Source organism: Tamandua tetradactyla, chromosome 5 (genome assembly GCF_023851605.1).
Source record: "Tamandua tetradactyla isolate mTamTet1 chromosome 5, mTamTet1.pri, whole genome shotgun sequence".
Lineage (NCBI taxonomy): Eukaryota > Metazoa > Chordata > Mammalia > Pilosa > Myrmecophagidae > Tamandua > Tamandua tetradactyla.
The window spans coordinates 72,386,677-72,405,213 of NC_135331.1; the positions used below are offsets into that span (position 1 = coordinate 72,386,677).

General features: G+C 33.3%; 1 protein-coding gene across 13 annotated transcripts in view; it reads left to right on the forward strand.

Annotated features, from left to right (window-relative positions):
* NAALADL2 (N-acetylated alpha-linked acidic dipeptidase like 2) overlaps positions 1-18,537 on the forward strand; it is a 1,514,274-nt gene that overhangs the window by 242,262 nt on the left and 1,253,475 nt on the right. Inside the window, exon 7 of one of the 13 annotated variants that reach the window (XM_077161084.1) lies at positions 6,118-6,168. The exons of the other annotated variants lie outside the window; for them this stretch is intronic. The gene's annotated coding sequence lies outside the window, so the exon portion shown is untranslated. The remainder of the gene's footprint in view (positions 1-6,117; positions 6,169-18,537) is intronic. 13 annotated transcript variants of the gene reach the window in all.

Below are 18,537 nucleotides of genomic sequence, written 5' to 3' on the forward strand. Positions count from 1 at the left end.
ATCCATTCTTGATAAAAACACTTTGAAAATTAGGAGTAGAAGGAAACTTCCTTAACATGATAAAGGGTATATATGAAAACACCACAGCAAACATCATACTCAATTGTGAAAGACTGAAAGCTTTCCTGTTAAGATCAGGAACGAGACAAGGATTCCCATTGTTATCACTGTTATTCAACATTGTGTTAGAAGTTCTAGTTAGAGCAATTAGGCAAGAAAAAGAAATAAAGGGCATCTAGATTGGAAAGGAAAAAATAAAACTACCACTATTTGCAGATAATATGACGCTATACCTAGAAAGTCCTGAAAAATCTACAACAAAACTGTTAGAGCAAATAGGTAAGTTTAGCAGAGTGGCAGGATACGAGATTAGCATGCAGTAATCAGTCGTATTTCTATACACCAGTAATGAGCAATCTAAAGAGAAAATCAGCAAAAAAAATTCCATTTACAGTATCAACTAAAAGAACTGAATTCCTAGGAATACACTTAACGAAGAATATAAAGGACCTGTATTCAGAAAACTATAAAACATTGCTAGAAGGAATCCAAGAAGATCTAAATAATTGGAAGGACAATTCATGTTCACGAATTGGAAAACTATCATTAAGATATCAATTCTTCCCAAATTAATTTACAGATTCAATGGGATCCCAATCAAAATTCTAACTGAACTGTCTACTTTGCAGAATTGGAATAGCTAATCATCAAATTTATTTGGAAAGTTAAGGGGCCCTAAATAGCTAAAAACATCTTGAAAAAGAATGAAGCTGGAGGACCCTCACTTCGTAACTTGAAAACGTATTGCAAAGCTATAGTGGTAATACAGCATGGTACTGGCATAAAGATAGACATATTGATCAATGAAATCAAGTTGAATATTCAGAAATAGACCTTCACATCTAGGGTCAATTGCTTTTTTTTTGTATCCTGTATGGAGGGTGACATTTCATTGTTTTTCCATGTGAGCATCCTGTTATTGCAGCACCATTCATTGAATTTTTGTTCCATTGTTTGCTTGCTTGTTTTGGGAAGTCCATGGACCAGAAATTGAACCCAGGTCTCCCACATGGCAGGCAAGAATTCTACCCCTGAACTACCCTTGCATCCGCCAACTGATTTTTGATTAGGCTGCCAAGTCCACTCAACTGGGACAAAGCAGTCTCTTCAAAAATGGTGCTGGGAGAACTAGATATCCATATCCAAAAGAATGAAAAAGGATGCCTATCTCATGCCTTATTTAAAAATTAACTTGGGGGTGCAAAGGTAGTTCAGCAGCAGAATTCTAGCCTGACATGTGGGAGACCTAGGTTCAATTCCCAGCCCATAAACTTCTCAAACAAATAAACAAACCACCAAACAAACAAATGAACCAAACAAACAAATCTTCAACAAATGGTGCTTCAATAAGGGGATACTCACATGGAAAAAGAATGAAATGTGATCTCTGCCATACAGCATACCAAAAAAAAAAACATTAAAAAAATAATCCAAATGACCTAAATACAAAATCCAGAACCGTAATACCCCTAGAAGAAAAGGTAGGGATGCATCTTCAAAATGTTGTGGTAGGAGGTGGTTTCTTAAAGATTACACCAAAGCATGAGCCATGAAAGAAAAAGTATATAAATTGGACTTTGTCTAAACTGAATACTTTTATGTTTCAAAGGAGTTGTCAAGAGGGTAAAAAGGCAGCCTATTCAATAGGAGAAAATATTTGAAAACCACAAATCTGATAAGGGTTTAATATCTAGGATATATAAAGAGATCCTACAACTCAACATTAAAAAGTCAAACAATCCAATTAAAAAATGGGCAAAAGACTTGAATAGATGTTTTACAAAGAGGATTTACAAATGGCTAAAAAGCATGTGGAAAGATGTTCAACATCATGAGCTGTTAGGGAAATGCAAATTAAAACTAGGAGATGAGATTTCACACTAATTAGTATGGCCGATGTTAAAAAAAAAAAAGTAGCAAACTTCAAGTGGAGGGGGTATGGAGAAATAGGAACATTTATTCACTGTTGGTGGGAATGGAGAATGGTAGAGTTACTGTGGAATATAGTTTTGTTGTTCCTCTGGAAGCTAAATATAGAACTGTCGTATGATCAGGAAATTCCACTATTAGATATATAATCAAAGAACTGAAGTTAGGAACGCAGACAGACGTTTTCACACTGATGTTCATGACAGCATTATTCACTATCGCCAAAAGATGAAACTACCCAAGTGTCCATCACTTGATGAATGGATAAGCGAAATGTAGTGTGTGTGTGTAGCTTATATATATATATATATATGTATATTATGAAATATAGCTTTTATATATATATATATATATATATATATATATATAAGCTAGAGTATTAGTCAGCTGTAAGAAGAAATAAAATCTTGATTTATGTGCCAACATGAGTGAACCTTGAGGACATTATGTTCAGTGAAGAAAGTCAGACACAAAGGATAAATGTTGTATGAGCTCACTAATATGAACTAACTATAATGAGCAAACTCTTGGTGTTAATATCTAGAATATACATCACCAGAAGATAGAAATGAGGGCAGAGAATGAGGAAGTGATGCTTAATTTGTGCAGAATTTGTAATAAGGTTAATTATGAATGTTTGGAAATGGATGGAAATAATAGCACTTTATAGTGAGTGTATTGCACAGTGATGATATGTGGATGTGACTGACTGAAAGAGAAAGTTTAGGGTCATGCGTGTGACTAGAAGGAAAGCTAGAGGATGAAACATGGGAAGGCATAACATAGTTAACCCTTGAGTGGATGATGAGTTTCTTTAATAGCAAAAATATAAGAATGTTCTTCCCTAATTAGAACAAATGTATGACACTTACAAGTTGTAAATAATAGGGTGGTATATGGGTAAAAATAACACCTAAACCAAAGTGAATAGTAATATGTGGATATTCTTTCATCAATTGCAAAATAAAAAATATATATATGCAAATTGAAATAAACCAGACACAAGTACTAAATATTGTTTGACTTCATTTATATAAACTGTAATATAAATAATTTTATAGAGATGAAAAAAAGTGTTTGCTCTGAAAGAAATTTTTAGTGGTTATGTAGGGCTAGCAAAGGATCACAGGATTGAGAGGAGACTGGTAAGGCATATAGGTTTTTCTTTTTGGAGTAATAAAAATGTTCTAAAATTGATTGTGATGATGAATGCACAACTCTGTGAATATACTAAAAGCCATTGATTTCATACTTTGGATGGATTGTATGGTATGTGACTATATCTCAATAAATGGATACCTTTAAAAATATAAAAATCAATTCCAATTGCTTGGTACCTAAGGGCTGGGATATCATATGGTCATTCATACAATGTTTGTAAATCCTGAATCTAACATCAGTTCATGAAAGTAGAGTACACAATAAAGTATATGTGGGAAGAAGACAGGGCAGGGGTTGAAATATTTCTTTTTTTTATAGAAATAGAAATATTTCTATATTTCTTTTTTTCTGTTATAGACAGCAGAGATTTCCCTTTCACTCAATTTATGAAAATGTATAACATTGATGGTTCCCACCATATTCATATATAGTTTTGTTCTATTTTTAAGTAAAGATTCACTCATTTTAAAAAATGATCTTAATAAGACTAGCTTCTTAAGTGACATATTACTTTCTAATGTTCAGTTGTTTATTCACTAAAATTGTTGATTAGATGTTGGTATGGGATAAACGAAGATAAATGGTACAAGATTTCTGTTTTCGGTGAACTTATAAACAGTTAAGACTATTCAGAAATCTTTGGTGCAAGGAAGAATATGTCTGTGGCTTAAAAGGGGTATAAATAGAATGCAATGAGAAGTCAAAATTGGTAGAGCTCATTTCCTTTAGGAAGACCCAAAGAAGGTAACACAAGGGGGAGGAAACTGAGCAGGAAGTTAAAAGTAGGGGTGTTTCACTGGGTAGAGATAGCAATGAAGTCTGTCCAGTTAGAAAATGTAAATTAGTATAAATATGCAGTTGGCAAGATTTAAGTCTATGCTGAACAAATACATACTATCCCACAGTTACTGAAGCAATCAAGGAATAGTGGAAAAAACTTGGAAAGATTACCTGATGCAATGGGAGACCTCAGGAAAATCACCAAGTGGAGCTTAAGACCCTCCATGTAATGGTTTTTCTTTCTTATGGGATACATGTAGGATTTTAAAATTCTAATTTTTATCTGTTGCTTATAAGCAAGTTTTGCCAAGATATTTGAGCCTCTTCTTAATGGCACCCTGCACATCTGTAAAAAGACAATAGAACAAATGTTAACTGTAAATTTTCCATTAATAGTACCTCTTGGTTTAAAACAATGCTGCTTTAAAAGTTATGTTTCTGAAAGAGGCCTTACATAAGAGTTTGATCTGGATGCTGTGTTGGGACCACTTTCTCTGCCATCAGGAAAGTAATGAAAGAACTGGAGCACATTATCTCTAAGCTGCCATGCTCACCTAGTCTGGAATATAAAGCAAAGGCAACCCTTGCTCATTTCCTCATTGCAGAGAGGGCAGCTCCAACTCAGGGTCCAGATTCACACAGTGGAAGAACCCCAACATGGGACAGTAAGTAGGAAGTGTGTGGTGAAATTTTACTCATTGCTGAGTACCACATTTAGGAAGGAATAAGTAGAGAGTGAAACCCATCTCTATCTCTTTGTGTCTTGTAATTTCCACTTTGATGTAATAAACAATGGAAGTACCTGTGGCCAAGGCAGTCCCTAAAAGGGTTGGGGAGAGATTTTAGCAGATTTAAATGTAGACTAAGGAGTTTGGAGTTTGGTTTAATAGATAAAAGGACTGAGGAATTGGCGTTTTTTGTTCATGTTGTTGTTGTTTTAATTACAAGAATGACTTGCTCAGTGTTTTTGTATTGACGCGATTTATTTGATGTTTATGTGAAAAATAGCTTTGGAGGAGAAGGCCCTTTTGGGTTCTATGTCTGGGTAAACATAATATTTTCCACCTATGATATAAAGGAAAAACAGTTTTCTGATGTACTTTAGAACTTTCAAAGAAAATTTATGTGTGTGTATATATATATATATAGATATAGATAGATAGATAGATAGATAATTTGTCTTTTAATAAGATTTTTTCACATACATATTACAAGATCTTGAGTAGATTTAAATGTATTTTTCTGGCAAGGTCATCATAAGTTAAATAGGGGTATTTTCACAATATCAGTATTACTAAGAGAATTTCAACCTTATATACCACACTGGAATTTATAATGTGTGTGTATACTAAAGGAAATTGCAATATAGGATGGATTCATAATGATACTACCATCAAGTTTTATGGATCAGTGGAGATTACTAGACTTTCTGGAACCATGCTGTTCTTCCAAAGGCCTTAGGTGTAATATGAATATATTATTTCCTTTTGCTAACCACAAGACTCTAGGCAGTGGATGACTGACATCGCCAGCTTTCTCTGTTTTCAGGGTGGAGAGGAATCATACAAGCTTACCTTGTCCTTAAATGTGTTTATTTCTTAATGAAAAAATGATGAGATTGTATTACAACAGCATGATAAATGAGTTTACCTATCAGCGTTCAGCTGAGACCATACACCAAATGAACTGCAATAGTGGTTCTCAATGAGGCGAGTAATCAGAATTACTGGGGAGTTTCAAAAAAAAAAATTCCTGGAGTAGGACCTTCAAAAATTCTGTTCCTTTAGTTCTGGTTAGAGCTTATAATCTATATTTTTTGAATAAGGTGAGATTTGAGAACTACTCCTGTGTGAGGTCTTGTGGATGATAAAGCACAGATGATAGCACTTTCCCTTTCATTCTGCTTTCTAGTTTCACCCTAGGAGCTCATGAAAAGCTAAGTGATGCTTAGAGAGTAAGTGATTGACGAGTGCAAATTAGTGTAAGCCAAAAAGGAATATAAATTAGGGGAGTAAACCAAGTACTGTTGCCTCTCCAATAGCATATGAACTCTTTGTCAGAAACTATATTCAGTTTCTTTTGAATTTTTCCTCTTAAAGCCCTGATATGGTTGTATTGCTACACATTAAATACATCACAATTGGCTGTAAACTAATAAGCACTTATTGTTTGCTTACCTTCTTCCAGATACAGAATTTTATGTAACTGCAGACTCACACTACGTTGATTTATTCTGAGGTACTGACTGGAAATCAAATATGATTCTAGAACAATTAAAAGTTAATTTATCCATCACTGTAAATTAGAATATGGTAGTTTTTTAATGTGTTAATGCTGACTGCTTCTCCTAATCACTTTTAAACATCACCTATATATATAATTAAATATTATTTACATATATGTGTGTATATTATCCCAATAGTAATGAAAAATGTTGCAGTATTTAAATAGTTACAGAAATCTGATTACAGTGATAAGCTTAAGAGAGAATTATGGCTGTCTATAGACTGTATGGGACTTGGCAATCCTTGTATTTTCCTTTTTCCGTTGTTATCAGGAGGCTCAAAGATGAATCTAATATTCAATCTCTTCCTTTTAGCAAACCTAATTCATATATGCCTATTAATATGAGGAATCTCAAATCATTTTTGGTGGCAAATCAAGCACATTATAAAAATAAATGAATTAATCAATGAACAAATAAGTATAAATAAATTGAATCAGGTATATGTTTATTTCTAAAATCTATATTTTCTCTTTGTTGTCAACTTTAGATTTAATGGAGAAATATATGCCTAAAAGGAGAACTAAGACTTTAGGACCAAAATCAAGTGTTTAGTCTTAATTTAGGCATTATTCTTTCTTAATTCATGAATACATGAAGTGATATACAAAGTACACCTAAGACCAAGTATAGTAAAATAAATATATATTTTTGGATTTGGTTTATAAAATAAAATTCATATTGTCATTACAAGCATGTACTAGGAGGGAAAAAATTAAATAGGGTATAAAAACTGTTCTCTTTATAGTAAAATTATTTCTTTTTTTATTTGTTGCAATACATGAATTGGGAGAAATTTATACATTAGTTTGCAGTATATGTTACTTTATAAATAATAACGAAGCACATATCAGTCATCAAATCTAGTCATATTTATGGTTTTATCTCTTTTTCCCTTTTAAAATACTCAATTTTTTTCAACACCTACTATTTATATAAGGATCTCTGTCCATTATCCACTTTTAGGGAGTTTATTCATCACTGAGGACAGTGGAATCCATAAAGGATATCTTGGAAAATGTGTTTTAGGGTCTGGAAGAGGGGTTGTAATTCTGTCTTTGCCATTTGCTTATGGGCTGGGAGGAAGTGATCAATTTACTTAACCTTTCTTGAGTTTCATTTTCCTCATTTATAAACTAATGTTTTATATGTATCTCATAGGGTTTATATATAAATTCATGACTTATAGTATGCAAGGCCTCTGCTCAAGAAAGCCACTCAATAAATTATAGCTATTATGGCTAAAGAGGATAAAAATAAATTCTAATGAACATTCAAATAAGAATATACCTCATTCCAAATTATGGGGAAAGTGAAAGGCACCTGCATATTATATCTATATTATATAAAACATATCAGATATTTTAAAAGTTATAGTCATTCTTGCTACCAAAGCTCAATGAGGATCCAGAGAAAAAAGTACAGGAGATTTGTGGTTCCATGAAACTGAAGGTTTCACTCTAGCAATGGATTTCAATCAAGTTAAAGCCCATTAAGTAAATGAGGTACCCCAGTGACATTTTTGTACTCAATAGTGTAAAAAAATGACCAAAGTGAAATTTATTCTTTTGCATATCAATATATTATTAACAGTGTAGAATTCTTATAGTAATATGTTGTGGTAATATTCTTATAATATCAAACATATTTAACCCCGATACTGAGGATTCAAAATTGGGTAACCATCATCACTGTTAAGAAGGAGAAATAAAGGCAATGAATAGGAGACATACTAATGAAGAAAGAAAGTAGAAAATTAGATTTTTCATCTATTGCTATGAAGGGAAGTATTTTGTGAAGGTTTATTTGGAAATAAAGGGTCCAATATTTAAGGTTTTACATACATATATGAGAACTTGATAAAAACAATGGCAATACAGAATACAACATACATTTGAAATGAAGACATATCCTAAAATTTTAGGGAAGAGAGTGAATTCTAATACTATAATTCTTTATTATAGAATTACTTTAAGCGTAGTCACTTTTCTTTATGGCACTTTAATGCTGTGTTTAAAATTTATTATTACAACTTTATGCTGAAAGCAAATATTTGTTTTATGGATGAATCAGGAATATTTAATGAAAATATTTATATATCCTGTCTGCTCTGTATCTTTTATCATAATTAAGTAATTTGACCTTATTTTTCTTTAAATGACATTAGCTTTGGTTATAATAATTTTAGCACAAATGAATTAGATAAAAATAACCCCAAGTCCAGTGACATATTCTATCATTGCATTTTGGTATTCACTAGTTTGTAATGTTAACATTACATTTGTCACTGCTAACATTTGCAGTTTCTTTTTCTGCCTGTTGCACTCAGGACTTTAAATATACTTTAAGAATAATTATACTTTAAATTTTTTCACTTTTTATTTATTGGAGTTTTAATAGCAAAAATAATATTTATATATATCTCGCCTTTACACAAAGCCTTTTAATATATAATCTCATTTACTTCTCACTGCCACTCTGTGATATGTCAAGGGATTACTTTCACAGTGTTTTAGCTGATAAAATTGAGACTCTGTGAGGATAAATTACTTGCTTAAAGTTGTATTACTAATAATTAGCAAAGTTGAGACTTGGGGTCACTGTTCGAAGTGGTTTGTGCATAGCAAAGGTTACACAATCAGATGCCTGCAGTGGTCCAGGAGTGAATGTAAATAGGTGAAGCAGACTGGGACTGAGATGTCAGGGGGTGAGATCATAAACTGGAAAATGCATGCCTTGTCTGAAGAGAGCAGCATTTGGGGTGGAATGTGTGCCTTTTTTAACAACCTTGGGTTCAGGATTTTCATAGCTTTTGATTTTTTAAGAGAAGCTCAAAGTCCAAATTTGTTGTGAAATAGCTTTGTTTAAATGTGGGTAGCAAATTCACAAGTGGAAAAATAAAGTAAAAGGTCTACCACACTTCTACTGCCAACCGATTTTTGACAAGGGTGTCAAGTGCATTCAGTGGGGGAAATTATATAGTCTCTTCAAAAAGTAGTGCTGCAAAAATTGATATCCACATACCAAAGAATGAAGTTGGATCCCTATCTCACGCCACATACAGAAATTAACTCAAAATGCACCAAAAGTATGAACAGAAAAAGAAATGCTAGAATTCATCAAAATTAAAAATGTTTGTGCATCAACGGATATTTTCAAGAAAGTGAAAAACAACCTATGGAATGGGAGACAATTTTTGCAAACCATATCTGATAAGGGCTTAATATCCAGAATCTAGAATATATAAAGAGTTTTACAATGCAACAGCCAAAAAGACAATCCTCCCAATTTAATCCTACCCAATTAAAAAAGTGGGCGAATAACTTGAACAGCATTTTTTTTTCTAAAAATGAAGGTATACAAATAGGCATTAAGCACATACAAAGGTGCTCAACATCATTAGCCATAAGGACACTCGATATCATTAGCCATTCGGGAAATACACATCGAAAGAGCCTTGAGATACTACCACAAGGAAGGTTATTATTTTTAAAAATTCCAAAATAACAAATGTAGGAGAAAATGCAAGGAAATTGGAATAGTACATTGTTTGTGGAAAAATAAAATGGTGTGGCCACTGTGGAAAACAATATGATGGTTTCTCAAATATATTAAATGTAGAATTACTATATGGCCTGGCAATTCCATTCTTAGATATATACCCAGAGAAAGTGAAAACATTGACTCAAACAAATACTGGTACACCTATGCTCATAGTATTATTTACAATAGCCAAAAGGGAAAACAACCCAATGCCCATCAACAAATGAATGGATACGCAAGATATGGTGCATGCATACAATGGAATGTTATTTGCTTGTAAGAAGTAATGAAATTTTGAGATGTTTCAATGTGTGTGAAGCTTCACAATATTATATTCAATGAAATAGGACAAATATTTTGTGTTGTCACTTATATGAGATATCTAGAAATAGCAAATTTGCAGAGACAGAAAGTAGATTAGAGTTTAGCAATGTTTTGGGGTAAAGAAAGGAAAGACTTTTCATTTGATGGGTAGAGAATGTTTGTAAAAGAAAACAAAAACAAATAAGCTGAGGTGGAGGGAAACTTTCAATGCATCCTTAATTCTGAAGCATAGTGTTTGGAGGAACTGGACTATTCACATACATAGAATGAGATAGCAAAATCCCTGCCCTAAATTCCATTATCCAGAATTGATGAAACCCCTAGCATTTATGGTCTAAGGAGGCATTTGGTGAAGAGCTTTGTTTTGATCAACCCAAATTTATTGCATGGCAACCCATACCCGGTATTATGATAGGAAGAAGAATGTTATACAGTGTTTTTGCTCAAGCCTCAGGCCAAACCATTCTAGCAATTAAGATAGCCCTATAAACAGGAGATGTTGGAAGCAAAATGGAAAGCCTCATAGTGGAGGTGACATCTGCAGTTACATGTTTCATATGTAAAAACATAGCCCTTTTCCGCAAATGTTAAGGGGTGCTATGCGGCGTGTATATGCACACGCATGAGTAAACAGAAGTCTGCTATACACATCTGTTTCATGGTTCCATACTGTTTCATGTAGATAACACTAAAAGGAAAAAAATGTTATCTTCTTTAAAAAATTGGTTTCTAATGTAGTATGACTTTGTGTCTGGGCACTTAGAATCAAACTAGATTGAACATTTTATATTTAATCACAATTTGGATTTTCTGAATCTATGTAATTTTTAACCGTACTTTTAATACTTTTTTATTGTTTGAATGCCATAAAATGCCTCACACATATACATTTATCCAAGATACATTTATTCTTTGAAAATGTGAAAGTGTAAATATGTAATATATTAATAATTAAAATTGTATACATTTATCTCTTGCATATTTGTAACTGTAGAGCTAAGACACATGTGTATGCATGTGTTTCTGCGTCTAGTATATGTATGTGTGTACATATATACATATATCAGCTTTATTTTAATGTATATATTTAAAGAGAGACATTCCAGTAATAATAACTTGGTGTCACTGATTACGTTTCTCTTTTTTGTCCATCTGTCAGGAAGTTCAAAACTTTAGTCCCTTTTTGCCAATTATATTTATACATGTCTTTTCATTATACACTGATGCTTACCTGACATATAGAACAAATTTTCATAGTTTCTGATTACTCTGAGTTTGAGTTTCAGTTCTTTGAGAAGTTATATATATTTTATTGTGAGCATCATTGGATTTTTATTGGAAATAGCCTGTACGAAGAAAGACGGTATGCATAGCAGAGAAAAATAAATACATTCTCTCTTGCTCTCTCTCATACACATAATACACAAATGGTTGGGTGGATCATAAACCAGATGGCTTTCCTCAATTGCAGTACACATGGGTGTTCGCATGGGAGATAAAGGAGAGACTTATGATATCTATTACTCTTGTTGCTTTTGATCATAAATAGTACATTGTTTTAGACTGACTGTCAGGATTTTTTTATTCCTAAATCTTGTTATATACAACCAAGTATTTCTTGTACATGTACTGAGGATAAGAGAGTTGTGTTATAAAGAATAAAGATAAAGGAAAATTTATAAATCTACTGTGATAGAGCTGATTATGTTAAAAACAGCAAGTCAATAATAATAGCTTTGATACTGAAGAATTTCAAACTATTTTTTTCCTCCATCCTGTTCAATGAACTGAAGCTTATGATGGTGATGGAATGTAGTCCAGAAATTGGGAAGGGGGATATAACATTAACCAAACGTACCTTTTATTGGTAAAAACCTGCTTGGGTGTATATGCTGTCTTTTTAAAAATTTGCTTATGTATAAAATACTGTTTCTCAAATAATATTCCTCATTATGCACGATGAAAAAGATGGTCACATATATGTGCAAAACACTGTAGACCCTTTTCTTTTCCTGGAAATTCACAGCTTAGATAAGCATGTTAAAGCCTCTTAGTCTGCCCATCTTCAAGAAGCTGTTACATTTAACCCCGTTTTTCCCCACATTATTTGACCACTGGTGCCTTTTTTCCTAGTAGCTGTGTTAACATCTTTTAAAACTAGTATTCAAGAGTACCATTATGTAAAAATTAGCTCTGAATATGTGGCACTTCTCTTGAGAAGCTCCTCTCCTTTTCAGTACTATTGTAACAGCAAATGGAGTACGCATGGTTGTAATTACCCACTATTGCTGAAAATTGGATGCTGCAGAAAACTTAGGCAGCCAGAATCACAGTTGTATGAATAGGAAATTAACAATGCAAAGATTGGGAGGTAAATATAGGTAGATATAAATAAATGCCTTAAAATGCTATAGGCTTCGATGCAGCTTTGTTTTCCTCTTCTGGTATCTTCATTGATTGTTTTATATTGCCTTATAAAAGTCACTCCACATGAAAGTACTTTATTGGTTTAGTGTAATTCTGTGTGTGTGTGTGTGTGTGTGTGTGTGTGTTGCTACTTTTGGTCCCATTCACTTTCATCCTGACCAGAGCTGATCAAATCCGTTAATAAAATCTTTGCTGTTCCCTCCCTCCCTTAGGGAAAGCAGAACAAAGCACTGCTGCTCATGTAATTTTTGTTGGTGTGTCGTATATATTCTACCTATTTTATCATTATAGAATTGTGCTGCCATTTAGAACAAGATTTAAGAACTTATTGTTCATGGAATTTGATGATATGTCCATGTGGTGATCTCTGAACTGAAAATTCTCTGTTCCATTGTTACCAATGCTTATAATTAAGCTCCTTGGTAACCAGCACAGGAATTGCTGCTTAATATCTATTTTAACTCCACTTAGACTGTTGGCCTTCAGGAAGTTAATAATTTAGGGGACAACTCAGTTGATTATGAAATCTATCTAAGGGACAAAATAAACCATTGGATGCAACCTGTAGTAAAGTCAGTAAGGTATATGGACAAACAATGACAAGAAAAGAGCGTTGAAAAAGACAAAACAAAAAAGAAAAAAGTGTTTAAAATATTTTTGGCATCTTATACTAATAGTGCTTTACATTTGTATAGCATTCTTTAAAGCCTGGTTGCATAAGTGCTTTCTTTTGCTACTTTAAATTAAAGCAATAAATTAGACCTTATTACTCCCATCGTTTGAGAGGGAAAATCTAGGATGCTGATATGTTAATTGACTTGCCAATTATCAGTGGTTAATAAAGGGACAGAGCTCAGATTGAAACATCTTTTCTAACCTCTTGTTTGTGCTTTTTCTAAAGTATGGCTTTCATGTCCTTTGAGTCATATGTAAAGAGCACATTATGTTTTCTTATCTCTGACTTCTTGAAGTTTTGAATGAGTGGCTTTCATCCATTTCTTTATTTTAAAATATAATTTTAGTCTAAAGTTATTAATTTAAATATAAAGCATATATATGGAGAAGTAAACACATCATTTATTTACAACTCAGTGAAATTTCACAAAATAAGCACAATGATGTAAATCAGCACCCAAAGCAAGAAACAGCAGCCCTGAAGCCCCTCTTATCCAGGTCACTAGTCTTTCCTTCCTCAAAGTATCCTAACTTCTAACATCATATATTACTTTCGCCTGTTTTTGAGCTTTATAGAAATAGAATTATATGTGAAATCTTGTTTCTGGTCTAATGTGTTCACACTATTTCATCCCTGTTGATATGGTTAGCAAGTCTAGAAGCCTCCAATAGAGAAAGACATCTGATTTATGTAAAAGGTGACATTACAGAACAGTACAGAATGTGTGGATTTTTCAATGAGTGGTGCTGTGTCAATGGGATATCCATTAAAAAATAAATTGATTTCTGTACTATGCACAAAGTTAATTCCAGATAGGTTGCAGATCTAAATGTAAATGGTAAAACATAGGATCACTGTGTGGATCTGAGTTATCTGCAAAGCAGATGCCAAAATGAAATCAGAAACAAAAGTGATTTATTAAGGTAGACAACTTTGAGGGAAGATGGGAAGGAGTCAGCGATGTGAGAATAGCTATCAGACAATAGCTCTTACAAACAGGGAAGGAAAGGAAGTTGGGTGAGAAAGTCTTGGACTGCAGAGAAGTTCTAAGAAAGTTCTGAAACGTTGATGGAGTCCCCCAGGAAACCTGCCCATTAGAGGAATCTCAGGCTTCCTAGGAGCACACCTGCCTTAGGATCCCTGCCGCACTCAGTAATTGGCTGGGAGCAGACTGTGGGGAGCATGGCCTCTCTGAATATGGAGATAGATTTCAGAGTGAAACAGTGGGGCCATCAGCTAATTACACTCCCCAGAACTGGAGATCTGTCACTACAATGCCATAAGAGGAGATGCTTCCCAGAGAGCCTAAAATGAAAGGAAAAAAAAGGTAAATTATACTACATTAAATTAAGACTTCCTATAAATCAAAAGACACCATTAAGAGAGTGAGAAGGCAAACTACAGAATGAGAGGATCTACTTACAATATATATATTTCACAAAGAATGCATATGTAGCAAATATAAAGGATTTAAAATACAAAAAAAAAATAATTACCCAAATGAAAAATTGGCAATTTACAGGCAGTTTACAGAGGGAATATCTGAATAGTTGGAAATCATTTGAAAAATCATTTGAAAAAGTGTTCATTCCCATTAGTTTTCAAGGGAATGCAAATAAAGTAACAATATAATATTATTACATAATTACAGCAATGAATACATTTAAAAGACTGAAAATAAAAATGTTGCCATGGGTATAGAACAACAGGAAATCTCAAACGCTGCTGAAGAAACATAAACTAATAAAACCAGCTGAACATATACACATTTGCCCTAAAATATATGGGGATGAATGTTGACAGCAGTTTTTGCAATAGCTCCCACTGTGAACATCTCAAATGCCCATCCACAGTAGAAAGGATAAATTGGTACATTCAGGCAATAGAATGCTATATGTAATAAAAGTAAACAATTACTGTGAACAATTACTTCCTTCATTTTTTATTTTTATTATCATCTTTGAGCAATTGTCCCATTTTCATGGTGAGTGTGTGTGTGTGTGTGTGTGTGTGTGTGTGTGTGTGTTTGGTTAGTTGGTTTGTATTTAATCAGTTGAGCAGTCATTAGGGTGGAATAAAATACAAGGATTTTTGTCCTCAGGAATTTACAATTTAGTAGGAGAGAAAAACATGTAAAGGAAGTATTTTCATTCCAGGTACAATGTGTTAAGTGCTGAGAGAGCTAAAACTATTGCTGTCTGACTTCAGCACAGGGAAATAATTTTCTTAGTGGGGGTACTAGGCAAGGCCTCGGAGGGGAGGTAGCATTGGAGCTGGTTCTTGAATTAATAGTGACATTTATATTGCATGGATAGGAACAGAGTGGCTAGAGTTTAGGGAAGTGTTCATTAAAAGGCTTGACAATTATTTCATAACCGGGACTTTAACATCATTAGTTAAACCCTCAATAACTTCTGTAAATTGAAGTATTAATATTGAGTGAGTATTGATTTATAACTTTAAAGTCTATGAACAAATTCATGTTTTATTCTTCCTTCCCACTTCTTTAACCTAATCGCATTGATGTCTCAGAGTTCTGAGATTCTGTGAGTTTGAGAAATATGTTGAACACACTCTCATATTTCCTTCGCGTTTATCCCCAAAACAGCAAATGCAGTTTATCTCAGGATTTATTTTATCCAGCCTTCCTCTCCAGTGGTATCATAATATATAGTAATGAGATAGTTTATTTTTGTGTGCTACATATGTGGTTTACATAATTTATGACCTTGGCTAAATTAATCTTGGCATGCAGAAGAGGAGAAAGGGTTCAATCCTTTCGTCTGCATTATACTTGCCATGGTTTTGGTAAATGATAAAACTCTTTGAAGGTCTTGGTGTGTCTCACAGTTTCTATAAAATTTTTAAGGTGTGCATGGATGCTCAATAAATATTATGAGTTTGAAAATATCACTAGCAGACATAAACATTTATAAAGAATATTTAACTTTTCAAAGCTGTTTGTTATTTCATGGTTTGTTTAATAAAGATTAATCAGTATTTTACTAATAAGATCAATAGCAATGCTGAAATTAATTAAGAATCTTAGTGTCTAATAGTGAATTAGAAAGGGCACACGTGAGCCTACTAGAAAGTCTTCTGTTTCTCAAGTACTTTAATAATTTCTAAGAAATATGTAGCAGAAACCTGCCAGCTATATGAGATCTGGCAAAAAAAAAAAAAATAGAAATGATCTTGATATATTTGTGGCCTGTGAGAAATATGTATCTAAAGAAAAGTTGCCCTTCATGAGACTTAAATAGGGAAGCTGATCCTAAGTTCCACTCTTATTCTTGTGGCTCATATCTTTTTTGGGGATTTCTCACTTTTGAATTTATTCCAGAACCAATTTATGAGCTTTGTAATAATGTTATCTCTTATTTTATGATTTTATCTTCATTTTATTTTTCACCAAAACTGATATAGCATTGAATGAGACTGCATGCATACTATTGTTTAATTCAAATTGATGAAATTTAAAAATGATCATATGCCACCATTCTCTGCAAAGGTATTTTAAAATAATCATTGCTGGTTTCAATTGAAATTGAGATCTAGTTCAGACCCTACTATATGGATGGGAAAGATACATAGGGAAAAAATAGGGAAAGAACTATATGCCTTAATCTTTAAATGGTAGAGACGATAGTAGATTTCTTTCTTTCTTTTTTTTTTTTTTTTCTGTACCCAGCATACCCTGGGATGTATCTGGGTATTATATTAAACTATACAGAATTACATGCCCTCATTCCCATTCTGGTCTCCACGTGTTTAGATGAGCTCTCCAGGTAGGCTGATTTAGATTGTGTGTTGCAAAAAGTTTAGATTTTGGACAAAATAAACAGACTTACTTTTTTGCTTTACCAGATCCCAGCTTATTGACAATCAAAGAGTAAATATGCTAGTTATCCTCTGCCTCTACAGATCTGTTTGCCTCCTCTCTGCCCAGCTTTTGTCCTAGAAGGTTGAACTCATGAACTTCATCATCCAAGTTCAATAGGCTTCTAACTCTCATTGGTTCAGCCAATGGGCAGCACAGGCAAGCATTTGGAGGGCAGAGGGAGCTCCATGGAACCACGGTTTGGTGGGTGAAGACAAACCCATTTTACTCATGGCCGCATCTCCATGTCCCTGTTCCCACAGCCTCTCTTCCCACCAAAACTCTTCCATCCTCGCCCTTCTGACACCAAAGGGCTTCCTATTATTAGTCCCTGTGTGCTTCACTGTTGGTCTTTTAACCCTCACCTCACTTCTCTTTGAATGTATAGGTTGTTTATTTCTGGGATCCTACCTGAAACAGTTGATATTCAGTGCCAATTCTTTGAGCACAATTTTTAAATGACTGTAAGAACCTAAATACAGAGAATCCAAGAAACACTTTCACTTCAAAACAAACAGATTTAGATACTTGAGTGCATGCCATGCAGTGTTGGCCATTAGGACTTGGATATGTAGCTTCATATTCGTTTAAATCTTACAATCACAAATACAGGTTAATAAGAAAATATGTTTTTGTTATTTTCAAAAATGTTAATGAAAGGAAAATTTATTAAACCAATTACATTTTTTAATTTAGTTAAGTTAGTTAGCTGTCTCAATTTCTTCAATGTTTTCACTATTCTTTATGGCTGACAAAAAGTTTTCGCTGAACAAGTTAACCTTATTCAGTGTTAACATATGCATTTGAGCTTTATTTATTTATTTTTTTTTGCAGATGTTTTCTGATTGGTCTCCTTTACTTTGGAAAGCCATTATTTGTATTCATTAGCTATAGAAAATTAAATCACCAAGTATAAAGTGGTTGTTAAAATAATACTTGCTAAAAGCTATTAGGGTGATGTTAAGACTTATATTTGAAAGATCTTGATTCTGTTTTTAAAATAATAACAGAGGGTGGGTAATGGTGGCTCAGTGGCAGAATTCTCGCCTGCCATGCTGAAGACCCGGGTTTGACTCCCAGAGCCTGTCTATGCCAAAAAATGAAAATCAAAATAGAAATAATGATAATAATAATAATAACAGAATGCTGCATCTCTGAGGATGTGAAAGGATGACTTATCAAAAATAGCAAATGTAATTAAAAAGTTAATTATTAGATATTTCTTATTCTTTCTGCCTTTATTCTGAGAAATTTTTCTAGAAGTAAGTCATCTCCCCCTGAACGGTTCTATTTAAGAGAAAATATATTGCCCTGTTGAAATAAATAAGGGAAATATAATCTTTGTCTTATTACTAAAGCTAATAAGGTACATTCGTTCTAGAGCAAGGACAATAATATGCTGTGTTAAATAAAAAGCCACTGACCCAGAGACCCTTTTATAAATATAATTAGTTTATCATAAAAGGAACATTA